The 13,262-nt window shown below is 40.8% G+C and overlaps 1 protein-coding gene across 7 annotated transcripts in view; it reads left to right on the forward strand.

The window, feature by feature from the left end:
* The window catches only part of JAK2 (Janus kinase 2), a 419,848-nt gene that overhangs the window by 105,701 nt on the left and 300,885 nt on the right, over positions 1–13,262 (forward strand). The window lies entirely within an intron of this gene.

Genomic DNA, 13,262 nt, shown 5'->3' on the forward strand with positions numbered 1-13,262 from the left:
TTTGCCCCCATTGAATCACCCTTTCATTATGCCTTCTTTATCCTGTTGCTGTTGCCCCCCCCCCCCCCATGTGCTGTACTTCTCCTATATGATGTAGTTTCGTAGTTCATTGTAAACCGATATGATGCACCCACGAATGTCAGTATAGAAAAATTTTTAAAATAAATAAATAAATCTCTATCTACTGGTAGAGGTGCATAACCCACTTGTTTTGGATTCATCTGACTGTCCTAAAGAAAAGGAAATTATTAGGTAAGTAGTAATTTCTCATTACGCAGTAAACCACTGAATACTGAAAACAGAATAAAAAAAAAACTTGTCTGTAGAATTTCCTGGAAAGTGTAGGTCATTCCTTAACTATAACATCTTGGGGTTTTTTATGTTTTTGTTTTTTTTTTAGCAAATTCTTCTTGCTTCTTTTGAGCTCCCAGCTCATTTGGAACCTATCCCAAGTAGAGCTGTAGTACTATGAGCCTTTATTCATACCAAGCTGGAACAATTCCCCCATATTGATTTCCTCATGCTTTTCTTCTCATGTCATAGCAACAGACCTCAGCTTCCTTCAGATTTCAGTACATGCACCCTAAATTCCATACATGGATTTTGCTGTTTTATGGTGGTTGGTATTACATATTCTCCCCCATTCTATATACATTATTTCTAGATGATGCTTATTGTTGTTTCCCGACTTGCAAGATTGAAATGTAATAAACTAGAGATGTAAGCTACCGAATTTTTTTTTTTTTTAGTAAAATGCTGATATGTGTAAAAATAACATAAATCAATGTAAAAAAAAAAAAAGCTAGCTATTAAACCTCTCCTACAGTCTGAATTAATGGGTACCACTCTTCAGGGAGGGTAATAAACTAGTGCCTCCCATTTTGGAGACTGTATTCTAACTTCTGTCAGTGGTGCAAAGTGTACTTTTTATCTGCAGTCTTATCAATTTTCAAAGGAAACATTTGTGACGATTATCACTCTGCGAATTGAAAACTCATGTAGACACTTGTTTTTTGTGCAAGTAGATTTTTTTTGCTGGAGCACTACATGCATAGATTTAAATGTCGTTTATGTGCATACTTTTCTTCTCCTGACTTTAACACACCCCTGGGAACAACACCTTTCAATGCAGCTAAAATTATGTGAATGATAAAATATATATGGACTTTTAGCCTCATTGATGGAGGGAAATGTTCACACAACTGATGTTTTTTAACTTGTGTAAATCAATTTGAAATTTTGCCCTCCCCAAGTTGTCAATGCAATCATCAGAGCTCCAGAAAACCTTTGGTGTTTATGCCAAATATTACATATATACAAAGAATGTAATGGTACTTTTCTGTGCTGCAAACAGAGTATAATTAATTAAAAACAATTATTAGATGGTGTGTGCTGTTGCTTTGAGGTTCCATGAGGATTTTTGAGAATCACATAGATCCATTCTGGTAGTTTTCAGCTTGTCAGTCATTGAGATTTTTATTTATTTAAAATTATTTTTCAACCACTACTCCAATGATTGAAGCGATTTACAAACTTAAAACATTCATAACTTAAAAGGAACAATACAAAATAGCACTCAGTTGAGACGGAATCTTCTAAACATCATTAATATACTGTATTTGATGTTCAGTCGCAATGTTTCATCTTACTAAATGGTTATTTCTTCAAAGACTTGTTGAAACAGCCAAGTTTTAATGCTTTTTATAAATGCTTTAAAGTCAAGTAATGTTGTAAGGTGCTCAGGAATGGTGTTTCAAATTGTTGGACTGGCAACAGAAATTGTATGATTTCTTATGTCACCCAGATGGACTTGTAGAACAGTCAGAACCACTAGATGTCTTTTGTTTGCTGATCATAATGTATCTTTGGGGGATGTATAGGTGCAAGGATGCTCCTAGCTGTGAGGCATCATTTTTATTAATTATTTTATGTATTAGTTTCAGAACTTTGTATTGAATTTGGTACTGAACAGGCAACTAGTGTAACATTGATAGAATTGGGGTAAGGTGATTGTACTTCTGAAATAACTGGAATAGTCTGAGTGTAATACTAGGTAAATCTAATAGGAGTAAGTTATAGTAATTGATTCCTGAAAACAAAAGGGTCTGTTCTAAAGTTGTCTGGTTCATGCAGTGGCTTCAGGTGTCTTAACATCCGCAGTTTACAATATCCTGTTTTGAGAGATCACATGAGGCAGGGAAGGAGGTGGATGTAAGCTTCCCTCTCCGTACTTAGCCTCTTCATCCAGCCCCATCCTCTGCTTAAAAAACAAGCTGGAAGATCTTGGAAATGGTATTCCATAACTACCACTATCAGGATAAGCACTCTTTGCAGGAATGACAACCCGAATAGTTAGAAAAGAGAAGGAGCGAGAGCACGAGAAGACTCTGAGCCTGGACCCGCCATCACCACCTGCGGCAGAAATGTCTTCGGCACTAGCATCCTCGATCAGCCTGACAAATATCAGAGGCGGTAATGGAAACATTAGGGCCAGAGCTCAAGCTCATTGTGGACAAGTTGTCAGAGTTATCTAACACGTTAAGCGGCTATGAGAAAAGATTTATCGAAGTGGAAGGCCACGTGTCGGATGTACAAGATGGCCTCCTAACAGCTCAAAAGTATATCGCGGCCCTCAAGGCCTCACTGGAGAAACAGGAAGCGCACATCGAAGACCTGGAGAATCGCTCTCATAAGTCAAATCCGTGCTTCATAGGGCTCCCGGAGACCAGCAAAGACTCTGAATTACAGGCCTTCTTAGAAAAGTGACTGCAAGAGGAGCTCGGCCTAACGACCGCGAACGGGCCATTGCGGGTGGAGAGGGCCCATAGATTGGGCCCAAAACAGGTAAATCCCATGCGACCTCGGGTGACTATTGCCAAGTTACTCAACTACACCCACAAAATGGAAATACTGTGAGCGATTCGGGCGGGTCAAACACTTACCCATGCCAACCAGTGCATATTAGTCTTTCAGGACTTCTCGGCGGGAGTGTCGGCACGGTGCCGAAACATGGCCCCCCACTGCTCCAAGCTCATTAATATGGGCCTCCGCGCGACTCTGATCTACCGGCCCAACTGCGCGTGGTAACATCAGCAGGAATAAAGTGGCCAGAGAGCGTGGGGAAAGCCTGTGCTTTTGCACAAGAACAAACTGGCAGGGCGTCAGAGGTGTCGGGCTGTCAATTTGTCTGCGATAGCTAAATCTGTTGACTTGATGTTGCTCTGTTTGTCATTCCGCAGCATCCCCTCGGGTGTTCAGTTTTTTAAAAATTTGGCCAGTTACTTCGCCACAGCGTTTGAGATCGGGGACTTTGAGTGGGAGCGGAGGAGCCACTAAAATCTTACCTTTTTTGTAAGCAAGGAAATGGCAAAACCTTCATTGCTCTGGAATTGACTGTTGGGCGGTGGCCCTGAACAGACTTCTTATTTCCTACTTTCTCTCAGATTTGGAGGACTGCTGGACACGTTTTTGGTGAAGGCCCTCAAATCTCTCTCACCTGGTCTGAAGGCACAGTTGCATTAGTGGGCCTTGAGGGCACCTGTTTGAGTGATAACCGTGCTGCCAGTGATCTGTGAAGTGAGGTGGTTCGTCGATAGCCCTGAAATAATCGGGACAGCAGCCCACGATATTTATCTCTCAAGTGTCTCCTACTTTTCTGTGAGGGTACTGTCTTGCGCCTGGCAAAGCTCCCCTTGGGCTCGCTTCTGTGGTGTAGTTTGATTTGTGCCATAGCACATCTTCCTCATTTCTGCTTTTATGAAAAAAATTGTTTTTTTTTCCTTTCAATTTTCACATAATTTTATGGTGTTGCCTAAAATACATCCCACTGATGGAGAATTCTCTCCAGGGTTTTTGTTTTTGTTGTTTGTTTTTTTAGAATTCCCCACCGCTCTGGAGACTGTTTCAGTTGTCTCTCACAATGAGCTTGTGGTAGTAACCGCCAGTAAATGGCTAAGTATCCTGCTACTGGCTCTGTTAATTTTTGGCGGGAATTTATCTGCTTGTTTTTTTTTCTTTCCCTTTTCTGCTCTTTTTCATATGTTCTGGGACTGTAACTTTTATGTCCCTATACCTGGAAATTACTTTTCACTGGAGCTGTTTTACAATACCATGGGATGGAAGGCTGGGCCATCAGAATTTGAGGGAGCTGGTCAAGTGTAATAGATGTGGGATACCTTGTATGTTAGGCTCATCCTAAAATTTATTTATTTTTTTTGGTTCACTGGTTGCGGCACATCAATACCCGATCTCATGAGTTATACAGAGTAATGCTGGGTTCAGACTACTGTTCTTTTTGTATTACCTATTGTGCAGTTTGTTTGTTGCATTGACCTTATGCTATGTTATCTGCAGTGGATGGATGGGGCTGGAAGGGGGAGGAGGGAGGTTTGAATGGGGCATGGTGATCTCTAAGGTGGTTTCTTAGGAAGGGACGGAGATTGCAGTTGAACTTCGGGGGGGAGAGGGGAGCGGGTAAGGGATTGGGGGATGGAAGAAGGGAGGGGGTAGGAAGGGGCAAGGGACTAGTGCTGTCTTTAAATGTAAATCATCCTATTAGAAGAGATACACCTTGAGTGTGACTTGTATTCCCATGGCGCTTACTCTCCTGGGTGGAGTGTTCTAGGATATTGAACACCTTAAAGAGGAAGGCGGCTGCAATTGGATTTCTCCAAGAGACTCATTTATCTGACTCTAAGCATGATAAACTATGCAAGGACTGGGTTGGAAGCCTTCATTATGCATCTGCTACCTCACGGTCGGCTGGTGTGGCTATCCTATTCCATACAAGCTTGCCTATCCAGGTACAGAGGGAGATCAAGGATCCTGAGGGCCGTTTTATTATTTTGGTGGTTAAACTCTATCATAAGACTATGGTCCTTTGTAATCTTTATGTCCCTAATACTTATAGCTGTGGGTTATTCCAGGTCCTGTATCAGCATTTACTTCCATAACTAGCAGAAACAATTATTGTGGGGGGAGATTTTAACACTAACAGGGATCCTCAGCTGGATGTCTCCCAGAACCGCCGCAGAGAGACTGGGATGGGAAAGGGCCTGGCTTTTCTGGAGCGAGTCTTGCACAGTAGACACGTGGTGCACTTTACACCCCGGGGAGAGGGAATTTACCCATCTTTCTAGAGCCCACACCACCCACTCCCATATTGACTATTTTCTCATTAGTAGTCATGCCTTTTCCAGTGTACAAGAGGCTGGCATTGAGGACATACTGGTATCTGATCATGCCCCGATCTGGGTGGATTTTCAATTCGAGCCTTCTTCTCAGACAACTCAGGTCTGGCGTTTTCCCTATTTTCTCACTGAGGATAGGAGTTTTCAACAACACCTGGTGGAGCGGTGGTCTGACTATGCCACTCTGAACCAGGAGCATCAGGATCAGCCAACCCTGTTTTGGTATACTGCCAAGGCAGTTCTCCGCGGGGATATAATTTCATATGTTGCACGTCGGCGGAAAATTCTCAATCAACGAGTTCTGCACCTAAGCAACCAGTTGTGTAAAGCAAAAATGCAGCTGCTTCAGTTTAATATGGCGAGTTCCCGAGAAAACTATTTCTCAGTGCAATGTGCTTTAAATATATTATTGTATCAGAGGACAAAAAAGAGCCTGCTCTATTATCAATTTCAGTTATACCAATATAGTAACAAGGCAGGTAAACTGATGTCCCAGCTGCTTAGATCTGCTCGGGGGACTCTGTACTGGGTTGCATAATGTGACCTGCCAAGTCAAGACTAACACGCAGACCATCTTACGCCTCTTTAGGGACTATTATCTCCAAATCTATAAGACCGAGGGGTGGTAGGAGGTGGTCTGCACCCGGTTTTGCAATTCTTTGCCTATTCTGCGTCTCACAGAGGAGCAGAGGTGGGCGCTGAATGCTCCTATCTTGGCGGAGGAAATTAAGCTGGCTGACAAGGGGGGGGGGGGGGGTTCTGACTCAAATGGGCCTTAAAGGGAAATGGCCAGGGAATGTATCAGAATCCAATATTCCCTGGATGTTTGTATTTTGTTGCCTAAAGACCAATAAAACGTTTATACATAATATCCTGTTTTGAATAGATTTTGGATATGTGTTTTCATATCAAACTTTGTCTAAGAAGATCCCCACCCCAGTGCATGTACGAGAGAGGAGATTGCAATTTTATGCCCATTGAATTCAAAATGGGGTAATTCACCTGTGCCAAGTGCCTAGCCAAGTAAATTATCTCAGTTTTTGAGATGATTAATGTTAATTTGTTATTGATTAACAATCGCTGTATAACAGAAAATATATTTCCAACAACTGAGTTGTTGACAGGGATGAAAAAGTGGAATTAGCATATATTCAAACATTCAAACCTAGTCCCCCTAACAGCTTACAAAGAGGGGTTAGATAAATATTGAAAAGTGAGGCCAAGAATGAGGAATTCTGAGGGACACCCGTTTTTATTGGTACCCATTTTGAGGTGGTATTGCCTATCCTTACTTGTGTACAGTTAGGAATGAGTTAAACCACTTCAAGACTGAGCCAGTTATATGATTAACTATATCGAAGGTGGCTGATAAATCTAGAAGGACCAGAAAATAACTTTGGCCACTGTTGAATCCATGCCAGATGGTATCTGAGATAGAGATGAGTAATGTGTCTGTACTGTGTTTTTTTTTCTGAACCCACGCTAGTTTGGGTTTAGTAGGGAAATGACCTCTAGGTAGTCACTTAATTGTTTATGAACTGCTTTTTCCATCACTTTGGTTAAAAAAGGCGAGGAAGATATCTGATGATAACTTGCTAAGATATTGGGATCATTGGAAGAATTTTTAAGCATTGGGCAAACAGAAGCAATTTTGATGAATTTGGGCATTAAACCTTCACTCAGTGATAGGTTAATAATCTTAGGTAGGTTGCCATTTCTCTGTATAATATTTTTAATGCATTTGCTGAAATGGGGTTCAGAGCACAGTAGGATGAATTTGTATTGGCTATAATTTGTTTTGTCTCAGTCTCTGATAACAGGGAGAGTTGCTCCCAACCTGTATCAGGTTTTAGGAGATTTTCAACATTTTGGTAGGAGTTGGAGGGAACTTGGCACATAAGCCTTTGATTTTTATCTGGAAAAATTCCAGGAGCTCATTACACTTATTATGGAACAGGCAAGATTTCCTATTAGATTGAATATTAAATGTAGATTTAGTAAGGGACTTGATTATTGAAAATAAAAAAAAATAGAACGTGGATTTTTGTTGTAAAATATTGCTTCTTTGCAGAATTAAGAGTTCCTATGTATTTGCAGTCGTCTCTGACTTAGAGGAGGATTTGTTTTTTCTCCATGTATACTCTGCATAACTGTTTTTCGTTCTTAAGTTTTAATGTGCACCATGGTTCCTTTTTCTGCTTGTTAATCGGAACAGTTGACAATCTGTATGAGTATTTCCTTATCTTGAGTATGATAGTGTTTCAAGTTGATACTACTATGGATGCATTGTCTAATTGAATTTGGTTTAAGTGTTTGGGTAGTGGGGTTTTTTCTTTTTGGGTAATTTAATATTGATGTTATTTACAGCTCTTTATAGTTTTAGTTGATAGTATCAACTGAGGCAGTGTAAGTGAAATTTGAGCAATTATTGAAATTAATCTCTGATCAGACCAAGGAATTGCGTGTATTTCAATTTGTGATTGTTGAATCGCAAAATAATTACGGTTCAAAAATATTAAATCAAAGGTATGACCAACTTTGTGTTGCTCCTTGTATTATTTGCTTCCAATCTAAGATTGTCTTGCATGAAGCAGTTGGCGTTAATAAGTCCATATGGAGATTAAAGTTTCCCAGAACTGTGGTGGTCACAGCATCTAAATCATTATCTAAAAGAAGCTCAATTAGTGGAAACATATTGTGTGCCTGGAACACTGGGAGGGAATAAATCAAACAAAGATTAAATAATTTTGACTTCATGAGTAGGACTTCAAAGGGGGGAGCAATTGACACTGCAATAGGTTGGAGACCCCATTCTTTTTTGTATACTACCATTAATTCTCTACCTCACCTACCAAATCTGGGAAGGGAAGCAATGGAATAGTTTTGTGGAGGTATTTGATTAAGCCATGGTTTGTGTTTGTGAGTAAAGGTAAGAGGACTTCTGCTCATGAATCAGGCCAACAATATTTGGTATTTTTTTCTTTATAGATTGGGCATTTAATAATAATAATGAAAGAGTCGCACAGGTAGATAAAATGTTTGACATAGTGTTACAAGTTTCAAATTGCTTTGAATATGAGATGGATAGTAAAGGTGTTTACGCAGTAAAGGTCCATATCTGCATTATACATAGAATGTTGGTATAGCTTCTCTGGCTATAGTATGATAATTCAGAATAGAAAAAGTTGGGACTGACCTTGTGGAAGTATGGTCTCAGGCACATTGCGGTAGCGCACAAAGGGGTGCATAAAGGGACAAGCTTCTTTTGTGTGTTCTGTCAGCACACGAGTGTGAGCAGGTCCAGCAGATCTCAGCAACTTCCATAGTGGCCAGAGGGAGCTGAGGTGGAACACCATGGTTTAGCAGCTGGTAGGTGTTGCGCCTGTCGGTAGCAGACGGCTGCAACCTTTACTGCTCACCTCATTTTGCCCAGTAGCTCCGATCTTGGCCAAGATGGCCGCCTCTGCAGGCCGACCTCCCTGGCGTTCCCGGGACGGCGAGGGTGATCCTGGTCGCCATCTTGTAAATGGAGTGACCTAGGTCATGTGCGGGCGCGCCTGCCTCTTTGTGCACGTCATGGCGGGAACCTCGGGGGCGTCTCCTCCGCATGACGTTACTGCCTACGTGTATATAACCTCACCGGACTTTCCTACCTACGAGTTAGCAAGGATTCCATCTTGCTTAATTCCTTCTCTGAGACACTTCGCATCGCTGTTCCTGCATTCCTGTCTGAGCGACTCAGGTAACCGCTTCTCGGGGCCTTGCTGCACTCAGGGCTATCTGCTCCTCGGAGAACTTCTCTGCCTGTCTCACTTTCTCCAGTTATGTGAGTTCCTCCTGCATTGGACCTCCTGGCCTGGCCCAGTGGATCTCAGAGCAACAGAGAACTTTGGAATCGTTGACTACCGCCTTTAATCAGCTGAATACCAGACTGAATGCTTCTCCTACTCCCATCAGAGTGTCTCACCCCCGGTGGTTACCAGGCATACTACAGTTCCTTTGCCTGCTCCTACTTGTTTCTCAGGAGACTCCCTGATGCGTAGGGGCTTTCTAAATCAGTGCTGTATGCACTTCTCCTTACAACCTCTGTACTTCCCTACAGCAATTACCAAGACTACATATATCTTGTCCTTGTTGGATGGGAAAGCCCTGGCTTGGGCCTCACCATTATGGGAGGGCAATGATCCAGTCCTGAATGACTTGCCTGGCTTTCTGACTCTCTTCAAATCTGTATTTGATGACCCTGCACGCCAGTCTATAGCTGGTTCAACACTCCTACACCTCCAACAAGGGACTAAGCCACTCCCGGACTGTGTAATCGAATTTAAAACCCTGTCTTCTGAACTCCAATGAGATTCGGGTTGTTTAAGAGCTATCTTAAGAGCAACTCAAGTGAGGCAAGATGAACTTGCCTCACTTGAGTTGCCTGACACTCTTAAGTTCTCTTATTGACCTCGCTGGGAGGATTGATCGCCGTATCCGAGAGCGATCTGCTGAGGTAAAACCTCCCAAGAAACACTCCTCCAGAGGTAATCGCCCTCGCCACTACCCAATCCTGAAGAAGAGGATGAACCAATGTAATTAGTCCGCAGACACTTAACCGCCAAAGAGAGGCACTTTTGCAAAACGATGGGCCTCTGCATGTATTTCGGGAAGACTGGCCATGCAGTCCAAACTTGTCCCATCTGTCCGGGAAAAATGCAGACCTAGGATCTGCCGAAGGACTGCAATAACTGCACTAACCAAATCCTCTGGCAACAAATTCCAGAGCTAAATTGTGCATTGAGTGAAAAAGAATTTTCTCTGATTAGTTTTAAATGTGCTACTTGCTATCTTCATGGAGTGCCCCCTAGTCTTTCTATTATCCAAAAGAGTAAATAATCGAATCACATCTATCCATTCTAGACCTCTCATGATATTAAAGTCCTCTATCATATCCCCTCATCCATCTCTTCTCCAAGCTGAACAGCCCTAACCTCTTTAACCTTTCCTCATAGGGGAGCTGTTCCATCCCCTTTATCATTTTGGTTGCCCTTCTCTATACCTTCTCCAGTGCAACTATATTTTTTTTTGAGATGCGTTGACTAGAATTGTACACAGTACTCAAGATGTGGTCTCACCATGGAGCGATACAGAAGCATTATGATATTTTCCATTTTATTCACCATTCCCTTCCTAATAATTCCTGTCATTCTGTTTGCTTTTTTGACTGCCGCAACACACTGAGCAGACTATTTCAATGTATTATCCACTATGATGCCTAGATCTTTTTCCTGGGTGGTAACTCCTAATATGGAACCTAACATTGTGTAACTACAGCAAGGGTTATTTTCCCCTATATTCAACACCTTGTACTTGTCCACATTAGGCTTCCAAATGGCAGATGAAATGTAATCTTCCAGTCTCGCAAGGTCGTCCTGCAATCTATCACAATCCGCTTGTGATTTAACTACTCTGAATAATTTTCTATCATCTGTAAATTTGATTATCTCACTCATCATATTCCTTTCTAGATCATTTACAAATCTATTGAAAAGCACCAGTCCAAGTACAGATCCCTGAGGCACTCCACTGTTTACTCTTCCACTGAGAAAATTGTCCATTTAATCTTAGTCTCTGTTTCCTGTCTTTTAACCAGTTTGTAATCCACGAAAGGACATCGCCTCCTATCCCATGACTTTTTAGTTTTCTTTGAAGCCTCTCATGAGGGATTTTGTCAAATATCTACTGAAAATCCAAATACACTACATCTACCAGTTCATCTTTATCCACATGTTTATTAACTCCTTAAAAAAAAAAAATGAAGCAGTTTTGTGAGGCAAGACTTCCCTTGGTTAAATCCATGCTGACCGTGTTCCACTAAACCATGTCTTTATATATGCTCTGTGATTTTGATCTTTAGAATAGTTTCCACTATTTTTCCTGGCACTGAAGTCAGGCTCACTGGTCTGTAGTTTCCCGGATCACCCCTGGAGCCCTTTTTAAATATTGGGGTTTCAATTCTCACCCTCCAGTCTTCAGGTACAAAGAATGATTTTAATGATAGGTTACAAATTTTAACTAATAGATCTGAAATTTCATTTTTTAGTTCCTTCAGAACCCTGGGATGTATACCATCTAGTCCAGGTGATTTTCTACTCTTCAGTTTGTCAATCTGGCCTACTACATCTTCCAGGTTCACAGTTATTTTATTCAGTTCATTTGACTCATCACCCTTGAACCCGGAACCGGTATCTCCTCAACACATACGCAAAAAATTCATTTAGTCTTTCTGCAATGGCCTTATCTTTCCTAAGAGCCCCTTTAATCCCTCAGTCATCTAACAGTCCAACCGACTCCCTCACAGGTTTCTTGCTTCGGATATATTTTAAAATGTTTTTATTATAAGTTTTTGCCTCAATGGCCAACTTCATTTCAAATTCTCTCTTTGCCTGTCTTATCAATGTTTTGCACTTAACTTGACAATGCTTAGTTTTATTCTATTTTCTTCAGATGGATCGATCCTTCTTCAAATTTTTGAAGGATTTTTTTTTTGGCTAAAATAGCCTCTTTCACTTCACCTTTTAACCATGCTGGCAATCATTTTGCCTTCCTTCCACCTTAATGCGTGGAATATGTCTGGACTGTGCTTCTAAGATTGTATTTTTAAGCAGTGTCCATGTCTGTTTTACACTTTTAACCTGAGCAGCTGCACTTTTCATTTTTTTTCTATTTTCCTCATTTTATCAAAGTTTCCATTTTGAAAATGTAGTGCTAGAGCTGTAGATTTACATATTGTTCTCCTTCCAGTCATTAGTTCAAATTTGACCACTATTGCCAAATGGCACCACCCCCGTTACTTCTCTCACCAGATCCTGCGTTCCACTAAAATTAAATCTAAACTAGCTCCCTCTGTTGGTTCCTGAACAATTGTTCCATGAAGCAGTTGTTTATTCCCTCCAGGAACTTTGTCTCTAGCATGTCCTGATATTACATTTACCCAGTCAATACTGGGATAATTGAAATCTCCCATTATTACTGCACTGACAAATTGATTAGCTTCCCTGATTTCTCTTAGCATTTCATCAACTGTCTGACCATTTTGACCAGGTAGATATTGGTAGTAAACTCCGATCACTATACTCTTACCCAACACCCATGGGATTTCTACCCATATAGATTCTACTGAGCATTTAGTCTCTTGTATGATCACATCCTTAGAGATCCCCTCAATTTATACCATATTTCCTTGAATTCAAATACCATTTTTATCCCCACCATCTTCATTGCTGAGGCCGTTCCATGCATTCACTACTCTCTGTAAATAAATATTTCCTATGATTATTCCCGAGTCTACCCCTTTCACCCTTATCCTAAGACCCCTGCCTGTCAATTTCAAAGGAATTTAAGTTTCGTACTATTATCCACCAAAAGCATGGACAGATTAGCTTTTTCCTAAATGTTTTTATACAGATTTGGATCTCAGGTTGTCAGGTAACTGATCACACATTACAGGATTTGCAACTGGAAATACCCTTTCCCTGGTCTTGCATAATCTTAGCTGATGAAAAGTTCATACCTCCCATAAATGTCTATGCTGTGATCTCAGTTGACTTGTTGGAATACAGATTTTTAAATCAGAACAGATAACATAGAAGCAAATCATCATGTAGTGCTTTAAACATCAGTATTAGATCCAAAATAATTATTTTGGACTTAAATTCAGAGTAAGACTTATAGTGTTATAAGAAATGACTGGGTAACGTGTAACATTTATAATCTGAGTGTTTTTTTTAATCAAGTTTATTTCTTGATATGTAACTATTATAATGCATAAATAAAAAAAAAAATTATAAAAAAAAACTATATTAGCAATCAGTATTAGCACTTTAAATCTGATGCACTAGAAAATTTGGAACCAATGTAGGGGCTGGAAAATTGGAGTAATATATTCCTAATGAGGGGCCCTGGCAATTAAATGTGCTGAAGCATTGTGAGCAAGTTGTAACACCCTAATGGTGGAGTCAGGGAAGCCTAGATAGTCTAGGCTATTGCTTGCTCCACAGATCTGAAATAATTGACTTGCAGTAATGG

The sequence above is a fragment of the Rhinatrema bivittatum genome, chromosome 1 (assembly GCF_901001135.1).
Source record: "Rhinatrema bivittatum chromosome 1, aRhiBiv1.1, whole genome shotgun sequence".
Taxonomy (NCBI): domain Eukaryota; kingdom Metazoa; phylum Chordata; class Amphibia; order Gymnophiona; family Rhinatrematidae; genus Rhinatrema; species Rhinatrema bivittatum.